This window comes from Anguilla rostrata, chromosome 5 (genome assembly GCF_018555375.3).
Source record: "Anguilla rostrata isolate EN2019 chromosome 5, ASM1855537v3, whole genome shotgun sequence".
NCBI lineage: Eukaryota > Metazoa > Chordata > Actinopteri > Anguilliformes > Anguillidae > Anguilla > Anguilla rostrata.
This window is the reverse complement of record NC_057937.1, coordinates 31,857,094-31,879,132: the sequence shown is the minus strand read 5'-3', so window position 1 is coordinate 31,879,132 and position 22,039 is coordinate 31,857,094. Positions and strand designations below refer to the sequence as shown.

General features: G+C 38.6%; 1 long non-coding RNA gene across 2 annotated transcripts in view; it reads right to left on the bottom strand.

The window, feature by feature from the left end:
* Nucleotides 1-11,283: 11,283 nt before the first annotated feature.
* The window catches only part of LOC135255071 (uncharacterized), a 52,719-nt gene continuing 41,963 nt past the window's right edge, over nt 11,284-22,039 (bottom strand). For both annotated transcript variants that reach the window (XR_010330063.1, XR_010330065.1), the window contains exons 3-4: nt 19,443-19,554; nt 11,284-18,656 (exon numbers count right to left, since the gene is read on the bottom strand). This is a non-coding gene — a long non-coding RNA (uncharacterized LOC135255071). The remainder of the gene's footprint in view (nt 18,657-19,442; nt 19,555-22,039) is intronic.

The window sequence follows — 22,039 nt, the reverse complement described above, 5'->3', positions numbered from 1 at the left end:
GGGTTGATTGCAGATTTGTAAACAGCTTTTATTGTTTGACTTGGTTTCTCCTCTACAAAAAAAGGGACAAAGACCTGGAATAACTGAGCAGAAACACTATAGCTTATGAAATTGCATTTCTGCTAAACAATTAATCTGTCAGTTTCAATGCTTTGAAGGTGATCTCCTTTTAAAGAAAACAGAACCAAAAGAAAGAGGGCCTGCCACCATACCAATCTTTGAATTATTAGGGGGATGTAAGTTTGTAACTTAAAACTGGGATCTGTGGTAGATTTGAAGCTCAGTAAATGGATATAGTAGAAATGGAAGCAAAAGTAAACTTTTTTTTTTATTGAGATAACAAGGGGCCATTTGTTGTTTGCTGTCTGCTTCTGCATTGTTCACCCTTTGACAAACATTAAGTTGTCCAATGGGTACTTTTTTAACATCCCATGTTTATAATTCACAAACATGGTATGATTACTGCTGAACAGATTAAGGTCCATAAGGTTTGTAAGGGTTCACAAATACGACAACAGTACAATTCCACTTGATCAATTAACAGCGAAAGCTGTCAGAGCAATGCAGCTAAGGGCTCTGTGAGGAGTGCAGTTACATCATCAATACAGTACCTCTTTTCCCTTTTATATACAAACTACATGGTCCTTTTGAGCGGTTCTGAGAGCATGAGAGTAACATCTTGTTAGGGGGGAGGGTTTTTTTTTCCTTTTTTTTGGGAGGCCAGTGTCAGTGCATCATATGAAAGAAGATATACAGTGATTCATATGCAAATGCTGTGGGTGATTTAAAAAGAGGGAGAAAAAAGGGGGGAAGCTCGGGAAAGCGAGAGACATTAAACTGAGGAGGTTTGGGGATTGCTGTGCAGAGGGAACAGAAAGACGTTTGTGCGATCAGCCTCTATGTATCACCGGTTTTGAATAATAACATAAAAAAACTTACCTCATCTGTCTGGTACAGCTGAAAGATAAATAAAGGCTAGAATAATAGAATTAGTATTTCTCAGGCCATGAGCACCTCTTAAATTCACTGGCAGGAAGACACATGTTTCTGTGAATATCGGTGTTAAGCTACAGAGGGAGCTTGCTGAGTATTCTAAACTTAGAATCTTTGCTGGCATCCTTTTAATTATGGTGTGTCGCTATAGATGTCTTAAAGACTTTGTGCTACTGTTTTGGAAGAAGTTCTTGCCTTAAAACGGTTTAATTGTGTGATTATTTGTGATGATGTTTCCAGCAAGCTCTGGTTGCCTATGGGCGGTTGGCTATGGGCGGTATTCTCTCTCTCTCTCTCTCTCTCTCTCTCTCTCTCTCTCTCTCTCTCTCTCTCTGTTTTGAAGTCCAGTGGCACAGTGGCATCTTGTTTGTGGGACAGAAAGTTTTTCCACTAGTATTTTCTTGTTTGATACACTGGTGATATCCACACAAAAAAAGCTCATATAATGGCTTAAATTCATTTCGGTTATTTCATTTCTGTGTGGTTTTTCAACATCAAGGAATAGGTCAAGTAATCATGCATTGCCTAGAGGCAAATATTTATTGTAAAGGTGGAGATCATATATTTCACTTTTTGGAACATTTTGACTCATTGTAGACCACAAATAAAATTCATTAGTAAAATTAAGAATATGTTGGAGAAATGTAAACTCTGCATATGGAAATGTGCACGCAAACACACACAGACACACACAACAGCAACAAAACACCTTTTTTCTCACTGATATAAAAGTGAGCACAGAAATGACCTGAAGGCAAAAGTTACAGATTGAAAGAGAGAGATTTGCAGTGAGGAACTCTTCATAAAAGAGACAAGCTTAAATTAACACAGTAACACTAGACAGCTTGCCTGAAGTGTGCAAGTGCCCATCTCCACGGCTTCTCTGTGTATTGCAACTTCTTTAGGCTATACAAATGCATTAGAATAATAATATAAATCTTTGAATGTCAGCATGCTCATTTTTGACCTCAGGCTGCTTGAAAGATGCAGTGGGGGAGGAGAGCACACTCTGTGCAGAGCCACAGGTCAGAAATGTACTCCTGATTTGGGTTAACTGCTTGACAATGACAGGGTGAAAGAGAGTGTCGGAGCAGTAGACAGGAAGACTATATGGCAGGGACAAAGGTCGGGGTGGGACTCATTTCCAGCCCGGGAGTTTCATGCCTCAGATCGTGTGGGGTTTCTGCCTCCTGAAGAGTGTTTCTGACCTGTCTGACAGAGGTTTATTTTCATTATGGTGAGAATTCTTTGGTCATCAACTGAAGAGGTCTTCCTAGGCATAGCAGGCCCTTTTTTGCGACTACGGAACTCAGCAGTGCTCTTTTTCTTCTTAATGATGTTCCAAACAGATGATTTTTGTAAGCCTAAGGTGTGCCCTATGTTTCTTTTCTTATTTCTCAGCCTTATAATGGCTACCTTTACTTTTACTCTGGGATCATTTTTATCGCTTAAATCCCCCTCTTTCATGCTACACACATACCTCCTGTGCAACTTTCATGTTACATGTACCTCCATCCAGCACTTACATTGTACTTTGTATCATTATCTTGATGTTGTAGCTTGTCATGCCTCCTAGTTTGACTTAGCAGAGGTTAGGTCAGAGAGTAATATTTACTGTGTGAACTGGACTTAATGTGTTCGTGGCTATGAATACCTGTACCCTTGCAACAAAGAACCATATAAGTGCCAACTGTTTCATTTTTGGAAAATCAAACATTTATTTTTGCAGTTTATTTTTAAACACCCAGAGTTCCACAGTTGAAACATATTTAGGTATTGCCTAATGTTTGTTATTACATTGATTATTTCTTTTTATTTAATTTTTAAAACATTTTTATTAATGTTTTAATTTCTATAATGTACAAGAACACATCTCCATGGAACACCGCATAAAACTCGGTGAAGAGCTGCAGTTTCCTCTCCTCCATGATGTTGCTGCAATCTTTCTTGCATGAACGGGCAAATACTTTCCCCTTGTCAACAAAAGAATGAAACAGATCTGTGAGCTAACGTATTGACAACATAAGTAGCTAATGTCAAGACAGTCAATAACAGCTGATGTTAACGTTATCAATAACATAAAACAATGTTAGTGTTCGCTAATAGCAGGCATGAGACGCCAAGCTGTTATCAACCAGAGCTTTAGCTTACTCCACTTTAGTTAACGTTAGCTAGCTAGCTAACGGTGTGCTGATCAATCTTCAGAACAGTGAAGTGGGCACAGTACAGATTCATATTACAGTTCATTTTCTTCACATAGACTTAACATTACCGTTATGTAAGCTGCAGCTGTCTGGCTATGTACTTAATGTTACGTTACGTTAGCTAGCGTTATATACTGTTCTTCCACAAACCACAACATACCTCTTTAGGGGCTTTCCCCCCAGGCTTATCTTCGCATTTTCTGTTTGTGTAGGGTATCCATGCGTCCCTTGCAGTCTTCTGCTGGTGGTCCTTCCAGTTGTTAATATTTATTTTCTGTTTTTTGCTGACATTAAGCCGGTTAAACTTGGACATGGACAGACGCACTGCTCTGTTCTCCATTTTCAGTGTTGGATATAAACGGTTCTTCCACGAGAGTGGAATTTTAAAAGTTTTTTTTTTTTAAAAAGGGCAAAACAGCATTTTTGCCCCCGTGAGACAACTTTATTATAAAAAGAGGGTGTCAAACAACTATGTGCCACATGTATCTCAATTTTGATAAAAAATGGATATATACAGTTCTTCATTGCAAGGGTTCAACTGTTCCAAAATTAGTATTGTACCTTGTCAGACTTAAGTTTTCTGGTTGTTCCAATGAGCTTCGGTATGCACTTATTGTACATCGCTTTGGATAAAAGCATCTGACAAATAAATGTGATGTAATGTACTTTTCCAACTGAAAGACCCAACACAAATAAATATGGATTCTGTCGTTGTATTTGTCCTGATTCTCTATGTAAAGGGGGAATAATTTGTTTTATGTTCAGCTAACAACAGAACTATCTGCTAGTTTGGCTACTTTTTTCATTTTTAACAGATTATCATGATTTCAGTATGTTCACTGGATAGCCAAGTTAACCCTACGTTTGGGTTGTTTGTTTAACAACGCTTGTTTATTGGAAAGTAACATGATTACTAGTGAGTTGGCAGGTTAGTTCAGGGCCTTCAAGGCTTAAAAACATTAAATAAAATATCCTTGTATATTAAACCATTAAAATGTACTTTTAGCTATATCTACAACAAATTATTGAGTTAATTGTATATTCACATCACAGATTTGCTGGTTTGAGCCACCATTGATTTAACATAAGTGAGAAGCTTTAAATAAGAAGACCCCCTAAAAAGCCAAGATTTTTGGTTGAAATAGATACTATCAAGTGGGGAGAACAAGTCATTTTTTAACTGGATGCAGGGAAAATAAGAATAAGAAGAGTTTGGAGCTTTCTGGATTTTGTGCCTGAGTTGTTCGAGTTTACAATAGGTCAGAGGGTATACAAGTCAATGTTTGTTGGAAGTTAGGGTCTGTGATCATTCTAGCCATGTCTTCAGGAAACCCTGAAAAGTGTCTTGGTGGTAGATATTTATGTCCCATCAATTCATATTATTATTGCTGTTGTTATTGTTGTTGTAATAATAATAATAATAATAATAATAATAATAATAATAATAATAATAATAAATTGTATGTATTTAGCGGCTTTCCAGAGCCCTTGATCACTTGACAAAGTTAAAAGGATAAAAAAAACTTTGTACAGTACATAGTACAGTATGTACAGAAGGCAAAACAGATACATAGAACAGTAATACAGAAGGCTGAACAGATTAAAGTGTAAATACAAACAACAACATACAAATCAAGGCAATAGTGAAGATAAGGGTAACTTACGCACTGAGTTTCATCTTCACTCTCTGCTTCCCTGATTTTCATTGGAAGAGCATCCCAAAGGGAGGGAGTAGCCACAGAGAAACTTGGCCAAACTTACGGAGATGGGTTTTGGGGATGGTGAGTAGAGTGTCAGTATTAGAGGAGTAGAGGGTGCAAAGGGAAGCATACACAGTTAGTAAATAAGTCAGGTAGGGAGGGAACAGCAGAGTTTTGTAGGAGAGCAAAATAATTTTGTAATTTATATGTGCCTTGCTGGGAAGTCAGCATAGGTTTTGTAAAGTGGTTGTGATATGTTGCCAGGATCTATTGTGAGTTAGCATTCTGGCAGTAGGGGTTTGGACGTGTATTAAGTTAACTAGCACCCTAATACCCTATGGTATCCAGGACAGTATCACATACTACAATAACCACTAGTTTAATCGTTTTCACTAATTTTACTAACAAAGATATGTACATGGATCCATGTGTAAACTACTCCATTAAATCTTACCATAAAGAATAGACAACAGATACCTTGGCTTTGCAAGTTTTTGTTTCTATCCAGGTATCCGAGAGGAGGAAAGTTGATGCCCTGTTTTAATCCAGGATCTAACTGGGCACTGGATCAAGTCTGTCCGCAGGGGGTCCATTTAAGTCCTGAAATAAAGGTGAAAAAATGCTTGCTTGATGTGTTCTGTTGCAGCTCTTGCTGTCCTTGTTATTTACAGCAGAAAATCCTCCCTCCCATTCAGCAGATGTGGGGAGATGAAAAAAAGGCTCCACTGGCCAAATGTGCTTATAAAAAGGGCTTGAGCTTCATGACCAAGTCTGGCTTGGGCAAGCGCTTGGTGAGGCTGACAACCACAAAATCATAAAACAGGGCTTTTTTTCTCTGCACCTTCAATTAGCTCCACACCTTTACAAATGCCTGATGACACACACTGTTCACCTGTCGCTGAATATTACCCACCAGATGTTCTTATAGCTAGGTGCAGCAGCACAAGCTCTAGTTGCTTGGTCTCCGTCTTTGTATGTTTTTGTTTCAGCAATGTTGCTTGTTTCCTCTTCAACATTGTTTCCAGACTTGAACAGATTGATAAATGATGTTTGGACTGCCGTTGTCATCGCAGGGGAAACTGTAAATTGTTTCAATGATCTCAGGCTACTATTAAAAAGAGAAAACATGCAAATCAATATGCTACAGCACCACCTCTGTTTGAACAGGCTTGAAATAACCGTATGGCTAGATAGAAGGAAATTATATCAAAAGATTATGGAAACATTGCAACTTAAAAGTGCCACCACAACATATAGTTAAAACATGGCTTTAATGCATCTGTTTTTTATTATTATTATTATTTCATATTTCCAGAATCATACATAGATTGCACTCGATATTAGCTGGTCAACCTAGCAAACCATTGAAAGGCATCAGATGTTCAACATAACTGAATCAACAAGGCATTGACTCAGAATGTTACACGTCATCAGGTGCCTTGTCAGTCGGTTATTCTCCGGGGCTCCTTGTTTGTGTGAAGCCTGAACAGATGGAAGCCTCAACTGTGTTACCTTTTGCTCATTACTGACTGATTTTAATAAAATTTACACAAGCCAAACCACCATTGTATTATTTTTTCTTTTTTCTGAGCAAGAAAATTTTTGTTTGCATTAGTTGAATTTGTCAATCTTTTTTTTTTTTTTGTGAGGATGACAATGAGGAGGTCTGATTGTGGTGAAAAATGATGACTGACTAACTTCCTGTGTGTGAAAGTCAGGGTATAAGTAATGCTGCCCTAGGTGGAGCCTTAAACTGTGTGTCACTCTATAGAAGTTGAGGCGGGCGACTTATTCTACAAGACTCAGCACATTCTTGTGCCTGTGTGTTTGCGTGTGCATGCAGACTACATTTTCCCAATAAAGAATAAACAAGATGTTTTATATGACATTGCAAAGTTATATATGTTCCTACCTTATATGCTATTGCCTTAAAATTGGATTTAAGTCCTCTCAATGGGCCTCGCAAAACTTTTCTTGTTTTTAAAATTGGTCCTACGAAAAAACAATACGAGATTCATAACACGTGCAGACCTTTGTTTTGTGCATATCCCATGTGTATGATATGATGAATGCTGGCTGTTTGTAAATTTTATGCACAATCCTGGTCATGTGATTTGCATAAGGAAACAAGCCATGAACAAATACAGATAAGAAAAAAAATTATGAATGCTGACGTGTTCTTGGAAAAGTTCTTATACGGAGTTTACAATCAAATGTTATTGTACGCATGTTTCGTGAATGAGGCCCAGTTCTGCTGAACTCGGATTTTACAAAGTGGTAGTTCAGTTGCTCATTGCAAAAATATGTACTTTTAAAAAACATCCAGCAGTCATTGATGAATTAACTGCCCAAATGCAAAAACACTGAAAACAAATGAAAAAAGGAAGCAATTTTGAATTACTCTGTTTGCAAAAATATGTATCTTGCTATAAACAGCGTACCAGTGTTTTCAGTGAATGCTTTTGAATTGTTCATCAATCATTTTTTTCTGAGGTCACAATTCACTGAAAACATTTCCTTTTTTCAAATTGGTTACTTTGTAGACTAACTGCAGGTTTTGATGGATGATCACATAGACATGGTCCCTGTAAGTATGACTATGATCTAACATTGGTGGATCGTAATGGACAACATTGCTGCAATATTTCCCCACAGCAATATGGGAGGAAAGCAAGCAGATTCTTCAAACAAATGGTTCTTAAGACAGTCTACCTTCAGCATAAACTAATAATAATAATAATAATAATATAAAAAGTGAGCACTCAGCTTAAAGAAATGTGATATTCATCACTGTATCACAGTAAAACAATCTATAAGCACATGCTTATAACTCATTATTTTGGATAATATAAGCCTCTTTGCTCAACATTGTACTTTATATCAGTATATTACCTATGTTACACACACACACGCACACACACATATATATAGTGAGCTCCATAATGTTTAGGACAAATAATTATTTTTATTTTATTTTTTAATTTGGCTCTGTACTTTGTACTATAATTTTAGATTCATAATCAAACAATTCATATTAGGGGTGGAGGGAGATGCCATTATTTGTGTTTGTTCAACCAACAAAACTATTTGTATTCGTATTCAGATAAAATAGAAGTGGGCTTGGCGTAAACTGGAAGTTGGTGAAGTTTAACCTGTAAACTATAAAATGCCAAAAATCCCAGATTTTTACCATTATAATCACTGGCACTGCTATTGTAGAGATTTTAAAGCATTAAAGTTACGGTTTTACAATGACATCAGTAATAATCCAGTTTAACAGCAGGTAGGCCTAATTTGCTTTTTAAAGCTGTATTTAACAAACAATGACCAATGTTATGTAGTCATAACAGGCTTTTATTGCACCGAGGTAAACAGTCAAATCAAGTTTCAAACGTAGGCAAATGTTTTTATAACATCAAAACATATTTACTCATCCTTACTCTGAACTGCATAATATGAACTGCATGAACCCCAAAACCACCCCAATCTGAAGGACACAGAAGTCCATTTCAACAGAAAAAAAAATGTTCCTGATCTTCAATATGAACTACTGTATGCTATGAACTCCCAAAGAAATAAAAAACTACAAAATGTAAGGCTAACATATTTTGTTGTTTTTTGTTTGTTAATACTTGTTATCTTTGTGGAAGTCCCATTTTACCTGTATGTTTGATTTGAATAAGCTTTGATAAATTAAAGAAAAAAAATAAAAAAGGTTCCCTGGGTGGAATACATCTTCAGCTATTATGCTCTTACTCCAACTGTCCCAAGTTACACACAAGCTGGGAGCAGTCTGGAGCGATGGGGAGACACAACATCCCCTATACTGAAAAGTTGCTTGGAGGAAACACTCGTTGGGGGGCAGGTCCTATATTTTAGAACCACATGAGCCAGGGCTTGGTGTGTCATTAGCCAACAACCTGTGTCTATAATGTTTTAACAAAGGAAAGGCCACATTGGGGGTGTTTGTGAAGAAAATGGCACAGACTGTCTGTATTTCCTAAGTCAGTTTTTTATTTTAAAAATGCAGTTATTTTAACCCCAAATATTCAGGAAAGGAGGAGGATAGCGCTTATGGCCTTTTTAATTTTAAAGTCCCCAACATCTGATGGCATATCTAGTGTTAAGGGCAACTATCACTCACTGTCTCTCTGCAGGTATGTGTGTGTGTGTAATTGATAAACTTGGTGCTGACTTCTGAGCGAATCACATCAAAGAGGTGGGGAAAAAAAGATCCAAATATGAGTAATATTGGCCAAATTCAGGAGGAGAAAACATTCAGAGAGAATGCATTATTTGAGTGTTGCTGAATAAGTATTTCTATTTGGCACCATACCTAATTCATATGAGCATAAAGTGCAGATTTTCTTAAAGTTTTTATTAAAGGGTATTTTTAATGAATTTTGGTTTCACCATGTAGAAATAACAGCACTTTTTATACATAGCCCCCCCCCCCCCCCCATTGCTGGGTGCCATAATGTTTGGGACAAATTGCTTCACAGGTGTTTCTGATTAGTTAGGTGTGTTCAATTGCTTCTTTAGTGCAAGTATAAGACAACTTTCAGTGCCTAGTCTTGATTCTAGGCTTTTGGTTGCCTTTGGAGCCTGTTACTAGCATTTGTCAGCATAAGGAAGCCATTATGAGATGGATGATTAAATGGACATGGTATGGAAAAAATATGGGAAAAAAACTGTGAGAGACATAAGCCAAACCTTGGGCTTACCAAAATCAACTGTTTGGAACATCATTAAGAAGACAGAGAGCACCAGTGAGCTCAGTAATTGCAAAGGGCATGTTAGGCCAAAAAAGACCTATCTGGTTTATGAACAAAAATTCTCACCATAATGAAGAAAAACCCCAAAACGCCTATCCTATCCATTCTGTTGCTGCTATCATACATTACATCATCAATGAAGACAATTGAGCCAGTACAAGAAGCAGCCATACATGCCCAAACTGTAAAACGACCACCACCATGTTTCACAAATGAGGGGGGAAGCTTTGAATCTTGGGTAGTTCCTTTTGGCCACCACTTTGCTTTTGCCATCACTCTGATACAAGTGAATCTTGGTCTCATCTTCCCACAGGACCTTTTTCCAGAACTCTGCAAGCTCTTTTCAGTTTTTCTTAGCAAACTGTAACCTGGCCATTCTGGTTTTGCAAATTATTAGCAATATAATTTGTATATTTACACTGCAGATAATTGTTACTCTTCTTACTCAGTTGTATCAAATTAGCAGTAACTGTGGTTTGCACTTGTGTCTGTGTAAAGTCATGCTGTTATGCCAACAAAACACATCAAGCTGATGCTACCTGCAGTATTTCCATTTGCCTAACAAGGCCTAACATAATACTGCATGGAGCTTAAAAGCACCCTTTTGATTTTTCAAAGATGTATGGCTGATGTGTCTTTAGGTTCTGTCTGGCTGCAGAGTGTGGCTTTTGCAAGAAAAGCCGGCTGCAGGAGTATCTGTGTCAGGTGGCCGAGTTGCTGCTGTTTGTTTATAGGATGGTGTCATCTGGCCGGTTGTCTGTTGCTAAGGATCAGAGGCCTGGGCCATTTGGATTGGCTCCCTCATATCTAATGACTGCTGTGTGTGACTCACAGGATGTAGCAGAGAGCACCTGGCACACCAGCAAGAAAGCTCTTACCTAAGAGTAGGTAGACAGATATGTATTTATGTATTTGAGCAGTGAACTGAATAAGCCATGAATCAAAGGATCATTTGGTTGGTAATTGCCAGGTTTGAGGCCTTTCAAAGAGGAATGGAAAATTCCAAACAGCTAAGGTCATTCCCTCGGGCCTTTTAACCTTTTGTTTGCTCATGGTAAAACTGGAAAAGGTAATACATTTAGAAATTCATCAAGTAATTTTGTAGTTGAATAAATACATTTCCTTGTGCTGTTGGAGCATTTTTATCTCCAACAGCACATCAGCAATGTTGATTGTTCTTCTTTTTCAGTTGGTAATGTTTTTGCTTACCATATAAAGGACTTACTGAAGCATGAACTGAGGAAGTAACGGAAAACCTATTCCAAATCATGGTGTCTATATTTTTGCAGTTTTAATAAATACCTATTTTTGCAATACCTTGCCATAGTATTTTTTCCCAACCACAACTTTGGATAATACTCTGCTCAATTCATCAAATATCAAGACTGATCAGAAATAAAGGGTTTCGCTCTCCTGTCTTATGTGTAATTAATGGTGCTATGTAATAACCAACCTAGTAATAAAAAAATAATGGCGTCAATTTTGTTTCATTGGATTAATTCAGTTGCAGGACAAGGTCACCCCGACTTGTGTTTGGAATCAACATAACCTAATGTTTTAATCGACCACCGCTTACAGATAGAAAGGAATGAACTAGGTCTTCATTATGCGTGCAGTGTCATGAATTGTTTATTTATGTTCAGCAAGCTATTTTGGTAATGACAGTTCAGAGGTCTACATAGACTCATGCTTGTGAGTGTGTTGATTTGGAAATCCATGGTATACAGACAGGCATGAACAAATATCAAAACACAGTATCGATCATTTTGTTACACAAGTCTTCACAATTACATTTGCTGCTATCATTGTTTTAACCATTGTTAATCTTTATGTAGATGAATGTCACTGCAAAATTAACTTGGTAAAAAAAAAAACAGTTTTGATGTTTTGAGGGTGTCCTATCATAGCAGTATTATATAGGAACTACTGTTAAATTATCTGTCAACATTCTAGTCATTGCTAGTCCAAGGATATTGACTTACAACATGTTTTCAACATTCATTCAACTTTCAACATGAATAGAAGAACACTTGAGGTAACAGACGAGCTCTGTAACATTAGCTATGTACAACCTTGCTAGCTAGCTAACCCGGTTAACTAATGCTAATATTAGCTAGCCTTAAGTGACTTAAGCACATCATCCTCCTCCACAACAACCATTAGCCAACTAAAGGGAGGTCAAAGCAAATCAGTAGTGGCCATAGATGAAATAATCATAAATTACTAAACCTGTGCAATTCTGGCATGTCATGCGAGTGTGTAGAGGAACCTGTCAGGGCTCACAAAAGGATAGGACCCAGACGCAGAGACCAACATGGAGGTGGAAGTAAGTAAAACAATAAGTCCTTACTGAAGCTTTTTATCAGCAAAAAACTAAACAAACAAGGCACAGGACGTGAGATGCCAGTAAAATTAGAAATGGGGTACTTGTGGCTAGGGCAACCATGCAGTAGAACATGAAGACCAAACTAAAGAAAACCAGGAACTTAAATTCATAGTGAAACACATGCAGACAATTACTGACACCCCTCTGACATTACCACGAGGCACCACTGGTGAAAGTTACAGATGAGCAGAGGGTCCACGATATCCCGCGTCGGAACCCAGGATTGTTCCTCCGGCCTGTAACCTTCTAAGTCGACCAGGTTCTGGGTTGCGCATCTCACTTTGCAGCTGGCGAGGATGCGGTGGACCATGTAAGTGGGCTGTTCCTCAATGATCTGAGGAGAAGGTGACTTGAGTGGGAGGAGCATGATACTACCAGCTTGAGGCTTGACACATGAAAGGTGGGGAATTTGTACGTGACTAGGTTTATTGTATGCAAGGTCTTGAAGGGGTTGACGATCCTGGGGACCAACTTCTGGGACTCAATCTGGAGGGGAAGATCGCAGGTCGACAACCATACCTTTTGCCCCTTTTGATAGAGGGGAACCAGATGGCGCAGATAGTTAGCCTGCCACTGGTGTCTGACTAAAGTACACTGGAGAACTGCCCAGACATGACTCAACGACAGGCAGCAGATGAAGGTTTAGGCAGAGGGCTCCCCTACCTCTTCATCCAATGCAGGAAACAGGGAAGACTGGAAACCATAGCAACAGCCCTGAAGGTTGTTATGGGTGTACTCAGCCCAGGTGAGTAGCTTACTCCAAGATGACAGGTTGGCAGCGGCGTGGCACATGAGGATGGTCTCCAGGCCCTGGTTGATTCCCTCTGTCTGACTGTTGGACTGGGGATGGAACCCAGAGGACAGGCTGGCAGTGGCAGAGGCACCTATGAGAGAACTGAAGGCCCTCCAGAACCTGAAGGAGAACTGAAGGACATGATCAGACACAATTTCCAAGGGGAGACTATGGACCCTGAACATATGCTAGATGACAATTTGAACAGTCTTTCGAGTGGACGGGAGCTTAGGCAGAGGAACAGTGAACAGCCTTCAAAAACCTGTCCATAAACACAAGGATGGTGATGAGCATATCCAATGGAGGGTGGCTAGTAATAAAATCCAGAGATAGGTGACAGCAGGGACAGGTGGGTATGGGCAAGGGATGTAACAGACTTGCAGGGGGTTGGGAAGAGGTCTTACTTTGCATGCAGGTGGAACAAGCAGCAACAAAGGACTGGACATTTGGATTCAGAGGGCCATCAGAACCTTCTTCTCACAAAGTCCATAGTCCGCCAAGCTCCTGGGTAGACCATCAGGCAAGAGGAATGAACCCACATGAGAACCTGGGAGTGCAGAGCACTGGGAGCAAACAGATGATTATTCTGTTTGCCAGTGCCTCCACTCTTCAAGAGCTAACCTCACAGCCAGGAGTTCACAGTTCACAGTCCACAATGTCGCAGTTCTTCTCCACATGACTTAGGCATCTAGAAAAAAGCACATGGGTAAAGCTTCAAGTCCTTGGTAAAAATGCTGGGAGAAGACTGCTCCTACTCCCACATCAGAGGAGTCAGAGGAGTCAACCTAGACTGTGAAGGGCAGAGCAGTGTCAGGATGGATGAGCACTAAGGCTCATCCATTTTTGTAACTCCAGAAACACCTCCTCTGCTTCAGGAGAACAACAGAACTGGGAAGAGGTCTTTGTGAGAGCCATCCAGGGTGCTGAAGCCAATAATGGCAGTAAAAGCTGGTAAAGCCCAAAAAGCGCAAGATCAACTTCACCAAGGTGGGCCGGGGCCAGTCCAACACCACACAGATCTTCTGGGGATCCATCTGCAGGTCCCCCCTGGAAACTATGAACCCTAGAATGGAGACCTTACAGTCATCAAACTCACATTTTTTAACATAGAGCTGATGTTTCAAGTATTAGGTGAGTACTTAGTGCACGTGGTTAACATGCTCTGGCAAGGTCTTGGATAAGATAAGTATGTCCTCAAGACAGACAAACACAAAGCAGTTGAGGATCTCCCGTAGTATGTAATTAATGAGGGCCTTGAAGACAATGGGGCAGTTAGTGAGCTCGAAAGGTATGACCAGGTACTCATAGTACCCTGCGGGAGTGCTAAAGGTTGTCTTCCACTCCTCTCCCTCCCGGATGCACACTAGGTGGTAGGCACTGCGCATGTCCAGCTTGGGAAAGATGGATGCCCCCTAGAGAGACTCAAAAGCAGAGAACCTGACAGGTATGGGATTTTGGTTATTTACCGTAATCTTATTAAGGCCTTTAATGTAATCTTATGTGTCAGAAGTCTCAGGGGTAGACATGGAGAAGAGCCTTCCGCAAGGCAGGGTGGAGCATGGCAGCAGCTCAATGGCACAGTCGTAGGCCCGATGAGGTGGTACCTCTCTGGCTCGCTGGCTTTGAACACAAAGTGGAGGGCCCAGTATCTAGGCAGCACTAGGGAGAGGTCGACTTCCTTACCATAAGCAGGCACAGGCTGCAGATTTGGAGACCCGGGCAGCGGGGCTCTGGGGAGACTAGTAGAGAGAGTTAGACAATAAGAGGTCCCTGCAGGCCAGTCAGTGTGGGAGTTGTGCAGGGAAAGCCACAGGTGTCCGAGCACCAGAGAGACCTCCAGTGAGTCTACCAGGTGTTTCTTTATGGGAATTGAAAACCTTAAGCAGAAGGGGAGTGGTGAGCTGCTTAACCTGGCCTGAGCCTAGGAGTCTGCCATTGTGGGCTGCTATGGATAGGATGCACTGTGTGGCAGACTTCTCAGTGGAGTTTCACACTCTCGCTGTAGAGAGCTGTGGAAAGGGGAAGGTGCTCATTGCAGTGTTCTAGTAGGGACAGGGACCTTCCCACCGCCTGGACCTGTTCATTGTATTTTGATATTACGGAATGCCAATACTAGTTTACTTGAATGATGGTTACTTAGTTCTTTTAAGGACCACCATTTTAAAGCTACAGTTGCTATTTATAGTTGTCATTATTAAATATTACTGACGGCAAGCACAATGTTTATTTGAATAATTGTTGGATAAGTACTTGAAGAAGAAACTCTAAAGCTACTGTTTATTGTTAAATACTTGAAGGCTACATAGCTTTTACTAAAGGAGTGTATGCTGAAACACATGGGATTTATTTTTTTACAATAATATCAAATTAGGTATTGAGTATCATGGAATTTTACTGGTAATGGTATCAACCACCAAAATTATGGTATTGTGACATCCATAATCTGTGTGATTGAAAATGTAGGATTAGAACTAGCTAATTGTTGGGGACAGAGTTGTGACAATGGTTCCAATATGCAAGGATTCACAAAGGTGAAAAAGTATTAATAAATCAGAAAAACGCAGTGGCATTTTTTTTAATAACTTGTTCTAGCCACAGTCTTAATCTTTTATTGTGTGATGCAGCATCCTCGGAAGGAGAGTGTTCGATTTTCTTCTGAACTATTCAGAGGCTGTACACAATCTTCTCCTAGTCATTTAACAGATGGGACATTTTAAAGGAATTTGTTGAAATTACTTTGAAAACACTAAGCGATACCAGATGGGAGGCAAAACTGGACTCAGTTAAAGCCCTGTGTTTCCATATGGGGGGTGTACTTGATGCTTTAAGAAAACTTGTGAAATGGTCTAAAGATGGCAAAATTTAATCAGCGGCAAAAGCACTGTCAAATTGTGTGCACAGGCTTTCTAACCAGTTTGACTGTCTGGTATGACCTCAGTACAGGGAAGCTATGTCATGGAAAATGCCCCCACAAACAAAATATATTTGATGATGAAACTGAAATTCATTTTAGCATGTCTTAAGTGTCAATATCTTGCAAAAATTATTAATGTATTAATAAATCGGAAATTATCCACTGTGAAATTGTAAACATCTATTTGCACGAAAAGCACTATGAACTACTAGCCAAACTTGGCAAGTTGTTGGGCAAAATAGCTGGCTTTTTGATCTTCATGACGCCAATGAGGGCTCATTTTAAAGGCTACAGTCTTGTACGTAAACCTATTGCTCAGTTAAGCAAACATCTGCTACACACAATATTACTGTACGAAAGAGAGCATGGAGTAGTCGAATAAACCAGCCATGTTCTAAATGGATTCTCGTTGGATTGGGTTGAAAATTGCACCTGATCTAGCTAACAGCGTCAGCTTGAATATGAGCGAAGGCATTGTGGATTTCAGATACAAGTACATAGACAGAGTATGTTGGCCAGAAAGGAGTCTGTTGTAGGTGCTGACCTCAAATCTGTGTGGCATGTTAGTGGCCCATTTTTGGCTGGACTGCAACAGTGGGGCCAGCCCCATAAACGCAATTGTCTGTGACTGAGTGATGAAGTTACACCATTGGTCGGCTGAGTTATGAAGTTGCATCATTGGTCGGCCGGTCCAGCCATATATTAGGTTTTGACCTGGTCTTCTTTAATAAATTGTGGGTATTTGCTTTATTGTCGTTCTGTGGGCCCATACCACTAGGGGGCAGGAGGGATGGGGCTACCATACGTTTCATCTTAATAACTTATGTTTGTTTTTTTTAACCATGTTTCCAAAAAAGAAATACAAATTTACACATACTATATATGCCCAAAACATCAAAGGCAAAATGTTGCAAGACTCAAGTATCTTGATATTTCTCTATTCAGTAAATCATTTTTGAACTTGTTTCTTTGATTATACATATTAATAATAAATTATTGATTCATCGGATTGGATTAAATTGCATCTGGCCTGAAATAGCTACGGCTAAAACACGTGATACATGTGCTCAACTTGAACTTCTGCTTTTTTCCTATGCACATTGTAGCTTGTGTGACTTCAATGGGGATAAGAAAGATGTGCACTTGGGGTAGAATCTCTGAAAACAAGGCGTGTTCCTTGAATTCTGAGGTATGTGAATTCTGATTTGAGACTTTTAAAAATCTAATCTAATCCAGCCTTTGCTTGCAGAAAATGGTGAAATAATAGGCAAACCTATTGGCCAGCATGCAGCATAATACTATGAGCATAGTACTACTATGCTAAAATATGTAAAATGCAATTTTAGGATGTATTACCTCAATGTATATTCCAATAATAAAGAATTCTGGTAAAATGAATGAGATCTCATAAAAATGTAACAGCAATACCTGATATTTTAGTGATACTATGTTAGAACCTAACCTGACTCCAACATTCAACACACCTTAGCTGCCTTGCAGATTCCTTTGTCATGTGCATCTAAAAAGGTTAAAAGAGATATTTCTGATGAGATTAAACATAAGATAATTAAACTGCATTAGGAAAGTGAAAGGAAAATAAGTGCAAAAAACAGTTTCTAGAGTTTCCAAAACTTCAGTTCAAAAGATTATTGCAAGATACAGAGTAAATGGGGCTCTTAATGTCTGTGCAAGAATTGGTAGACCACCAAAATTATCACCATCACAAAGACAATACTTAAATGAAGCTCCTCTCTTGCTTCAGATCTGAAGAAATCCACAGGTGTTTCTGTCAATCATTCTACTGTAAGAAGACACATGGATGCTATGAGTCTGAAAAGATGTGTAGTTGTCAAAAATCCACTACTGATAAAAAATAAATTAACAAAAGGGAAGGAAATTGGCACTAGTACACCCAAACTGGACACCTGAGATGGTATGGAGTAAGGTTTATGCACTGATGAGTCTAAATGAGAAATTTTTGGAAGTAAGAGAAGGCAGTATGTATGCCACTGAAGCAATGAAAGACTTATAACCATGTCTGCTGCCAGCATTCAATCATGGTGGAGGATCAGTGCAAGTTTAGGGTTATATAACAACATCTGGAGTTGGTGATTTGGTGTTAATTGAAGGCATCATAAATGCTGATAAATACAATACGAACAAGTCTCAACATATCATGCAATACCCTCTGGACAACATTTGATTGGGAGCAAATTCATTCTACAGCAAGACCCCAAGCCCATGGCTAAGAAGATCAAACTGCTGAAGAAGGACAATGGACTGACCACCCCAGAGTCCAGACCTCAACATCATTGAGAATGTGTTTGCAATTACTTGGATTGACAGAAGCAGAAAAGCAACCAACTTCTGCAAGAAGCATGGAAAAATATCCCTCCAGATTTTTTTTTGAAAAACCCAAAGCAGTTCTCCTATGAAGCATGGGAGCTGTAATAAAGGGTGGACACACTAAATATTGAAAGATTTGAGATTTTACATAGTTATGGAGGTTTCTGTGTAATTTTGTGTTAAATATAAAGTATGCTTGCTGCATTATATATATGAATCATATTTGTCTTAAAGTTAATTCTTTACAATCTAGTAATACTACCAAAATGTTTACTTAAAACTCATACAAAAACTGAATAAAGGTTCCCAGTAATGTTGGTTTGACCAAAGAAGAGCATAAATACTGAGTCTGTATTTGCATTAGGTGAAGTTTATAATTCCCAGAACCTTGAAATGGGAGTGTTGACTCAGATTACAGGCTTGAAGTTCATTGTGAGAACTTGTTTATTGTGGCACCTTTTCTTTCTTTGCTGGTGACAGTAGACTACAAAAACTAATTAGTGCTTTCAGTTTGGCTCCCATTAGCTGCAACATTATCCCTGGGCCTGTGAAAAAAAGAAATAATTATGACATTCCTGTTATAACTCATTGGTTATGTCATTTTGTCTACAATGGATATATGATTTCCTAGTACAAATTGTCTGTTCTATGTTCTTCAACACATAATTAAACATGTGGTGTGTTAAAGGAAGTAATTTTGCTCAAAGCCTTTGGCAATGCCAGAGCAGTATCCTTGCTTTTAAAGTAACATTAACAGCAAAACACTGCATAGGATCAGAAGCAACCACAACATGTATACCATTACCATTATTTGTCACTCACCCAGTCTATCTAAAGAAGATGAAATAAAATTAAGATAAAACTGACAGAAAATATATCTGTAATTCACTACAAAAAGGAGGTTTAACATGAATAAATCTCAAGGCACTAAATTAGGCATCCTGAATGCAAAAGCTTTATTTTAATACAAATTGGAACTCATGCAGACTGTTAAGTAATAACAATCCTCTTCTCAAATTGAAATAATTTCCCTTTGTTCAACTGGAAAGTATTTCCACAATAATTTTACTATGATCTATTTATCAATGTATCACCTTTCTTCAAGGAAGCTATAAAATCATATCATTGCACTTGTAGTTTTATCCTCCAGAATCTTCTGGTGACATCCTCCAGAAAATGATCCGGCTAAACATAAATATTGAAATTGAGGGTCAACCCCTCCTTTGGTTATCTTTTACCAATCAGAACATCATTTTTATAATGATATTCATGATCATTTTTATTATAGTTTAGCCTAAAAAAACTGTGGGGGGTATACAGTAGGTACTGACCGTAAATATATGCAAATGGTTACTGCCATTCCTCCAACATGGAACAAATATTCTCAAGAAGGTTAACCATCCCCTGTTAGTTTGTAGTCCGTCCATTAAGAATCCTGTATGGCTAAAGAAAAGGAAAAATCAATTTAGCTTATTTTTTATCATTTGACAGCCTTACCTTATAAATGCCAGGTGTACTGGGAGGACATTTTCAGCTGTCCCATTACCTGGAAACAAGTTCAAACACTCATTCAAGGTATTCAATACATTTTAGCTACAAAGAATAGGTTATCTGTATGGGGTCTTGAGCCAGACACTAGTTGCCGATTCTGCCAGGAAGAGGAACAAGAATGGCCCTCTGGTTACTCTATACAACTGACCATTAACCCATTAACGATTATTCTGGGAGATCTGAGCAACCATTGTCCAGAAATTATTAATAAAATAATTCTCAGAGGAAAGATTTTGATTTTGAAAAGCCACAAAACCACTCTCTATTTAAGCTATTTATTAAACATTATTTTAACTTGGAATGACTGATTACCAGTGAAAATGGAAACATATTCCAAAATCTGATACATTTGGGTTCCATAAGCCAGGGGAGGGGTGGGTTATCCATGAAGATAACCTACCTTTAATTTATTTCATTATTCATTTATCTGATTTATTATTATCTATCTAGTGTGGGGGCATGGTGGTTGGTAGGGTTGGGCCGATGTAAAAATTTTCAAACCGGTTTGATATTAAGCCAAATACCGGACCGGCCCGGTAATACCAAATTTTACCACTAGGTGTTGCACGTGACCGGAGTGGAACTGTTACGCCAATTTTGATCCGGGCTGCAAAAATGATCCGGGTGAGGTAATGACACTCTAAAACCATTGTGACGTACTTAAAGTTTCGTTGCAGCGTCTGTTGCTATGCCGACACTGCCAGCCTTGCTACATTCTTTGGCGATAAAGGTTGTAAGACAACTCAACAATTTCTCTGGTTTAATGGGTTATTTTCCAGCCTGAAATGCAGTCATATTAGTAAATGGCTACACTTGCAAGTAGTTGACTGTCTCCCTGGATATGAATTAAATGTTTTTAACAGAAAATAATAATAATAAATGCGATTTTATCCACAGAAATGGCTATACAAAAAGGCAAACTAAATGTTGTGGTGAAAAGTAAAATTAAGCAACTGTTACTTTCTGTGACTTTCACAACATTTTTCAGAAAGTTTTCTTTTTCTAAGACAACTGCCAAGGTCAAGCACAGAGAGAGCCTGGAAAGTGGTTGAATTAAGTCTGGACTTTTTGTTCATTGGTCTGTTCTCACAGAAAGGAAACTATAAAATGTTTTACCAGATAACTAGCAAATTTTCATGGAAAAACAGTCATTTTGTGTTTTATTTTCCACATGTTCTCACATATAGTATGAGTTATTGTTCATAAGAATATTTGACATATTTTGAATGTCCAAGTCAAACTTTCGCAATGAACAAAGACCGCAACTGATTCATGTAGGACATGCCTGTGTAAGCATTTCCTGTCGAGATGACCCATTTGCACCCAGGTGCATTCTTTAGTGTGTTAATGCCTTCCTGAAGGCAAAGGGTGTATTTTAAGACTACAGGTGTGTGGAAGGGTCAAAACTGACACGAGCATCAATAAGATATGTATTTGAGTGTCTGAAAGGTGCTCGGGGCCAAGGGGGAAACATAATCTTGTAATCCAATTTGACAACTTTGTGTATAAGATGTGGCATGCTCATGCCCCCCCCCCCCCTCCCTCTCTCTCTCAATTTTCAATTCAAATCAATGTGCTTTTTGGTAGAAAATACACATAGTAAATCTTGCCAAAGTAAACAAGTAACATACAAAAACAAGTTGTGTAACAGAAGTAAAGTATGAACAATAATAAATAACTACAATTACAAATAGAGTTCAAATAAAATAAAATATTAATAATAATAGTATTTTGAGAGTGTAAACTATAAAAATTAGTTTTGTCGCTGTCTTTAGTGTCACTTACTGTCTCGTAGGCTATGGCAGGCATAAATATATTGTGCAGCTAGGATCATACATAAGTGTCATTTTATGAAAGAAAATCTCTCTTCCTTTTTGTATTTTGTGCATTTAATGGAATGCATTTTTCTGTTTCAACCTCTCTTTGTTGGCTTTTCCTCTTTGACAGGGACATGCGGTCATAGGCACCAGGGGGTGTCATTGCACCCCCACAAATCACCATCTTCTTATTTTATTTAGTTACTATTTTATTTATTAGTTTTACCAAAAAAGAATTAGATTTTTTTTTTAAATGTTCTTAGGACATGCATATATGTCTATGACAAACTTTTTAAAAAATCTATGTAGTGCTAGCCTCTCTAGCTAGAGTGGCCACATGGCGCACATGTCAGCAGAGCCTGTCAGGGGTTACTTTCTAATTTTTACTAGTGGGAGCACTAGTCATTGAATGGATTATTCTGTGAATGTCATTCACTGTAATTCTAGGCAGGTCTTCCTGACGTCTAGTGAAAAAGCCATCAAAGCAGTTGCTATCACTGCTACTCTGAAATAGTTGGGATGGTCCGGCTGGCTACAGACCCACTAAATTTTGTAAACAA